This window comes from Gopherus evgoodei, chromosome 6, assembly GCF_007399415.2.
Source record: "Gopherus evgoodei ecotype Sinaloan lineage chromosome 6, rGopEvg1_v1.p, whole genome shotgun sequence".
NCBI lineage: Eukaryota > Metazoa > Chordata > Testudines > Testudinidae > Gopherus > Gopherus evgoodei.
Window position 1 is genome coordinate 106,172,917 of NC_044327.1, and position 1,352 is coordinate 106,174,268.

The following is a 1,352-nucleotide window of genomic DNA, read 5'->3' on the forward strand; positions in this document are numbered from 1 at the left end:
TATAAAAAATGAAAGCATATAGTCACATGCCTCCTGGAGCTGGGGCTGTAAGAAATACACTGAATATTGGAATAATCCAGTGATGTCACATTCATTACTGAAAAGCTGATTTGCAAACTTGGTTTCAGTTCTTGTATCCCCAGTAATTTCTTTCATTTCAGAAATGGAGAGTTAGCACAATTGTGGAGAATATACTTTGCATAGGTGAGGCAGTGGTTGAAAGCCTATCATTTCGGTTCTTTCTCTTTTGACATTTCTGCAGTAACAGCTTCTACTATTCTGCATGCTTTACAACTATTTTGATTATTTCACAGTAACCTATCAGCAGACCTGCCATATCCATCCCATATATGTAAAACAGCCAGACCCTGAAAACTAGCTTTAGGAATGATATAATTTCTATCAATAGGTGGACTAGGTCCAGTATCATTATATATAGACATGTCACATGCTGATGTCTTCAAGATCAGTGTTTTCTTGCATGATTAAAGTACCTCATGGGTTGTCTACTGTTGACCAGCAGTGTGATAGCATAAGAGAGGTGTAGGAACATAGAATGGGTGCATTTTCCCTGCAACCATGTTCCATTCCCTGTTTCCGTTGTGCTCCCTCACACATTCAGCTGCAGGAACAGCTCCTGCAGGAGGCTGCAGGGCCAGGCCTCAGCCTCATGCACAGCAGCCCTCTTCTCTCGCAGTGCTCAGCCCAGAGCATATCCAACCCTGCTTTGCAGAGCTATCCCCAGTGTGCTGGAACAATTTTGAGTGGAGATGGTGAGAGCCATTGAATCAAACTGTAACCCTGTATTAGGATGACCAGATTTTCTGATTTTATAGGGCCAGTCCTGATTTTTCTTATATAGTCTCCTATTACTCCCCACCCCGGTCCTGATTTTTCACACTTGCTATCTGGTCACCCTACCCTGTAAATAATTGAAATCACTTCAAGTCACATGGTGCAGCATTACCCTCCGCATCCCTATTTCAAGCAGCGATGGCCACCCTTGCAGCAGCACCTCAGAAGAAGACAAGGGCAGCGACCAGTGGTAAACACTGGAAAGTGCAAAATGAAATGACCCCGAGGAGAAGCAATGGGTAACGGCTCAGCCGCTGAATAGGTCACACCGGCAGGCCGGTCCGCCGCGGCTGGCTTCCTGCGCACGCGCCCAGCTACAGAGCGGGCAGTGCAGCGCTTCCGCGAGAGCCTGCGACACCACGCGCCAGGCCCCCGCCGTGCCAGCGGGGTCTGCAAGCCCCGCCCGCTACACGAAGCCCCGCCCTGCTCCTCTTCTCATTGGGCCCCGACTCCAGCCCGCTAGAGCTGCCGCCGCTCAAGCGGGAGCGGCCGAATCA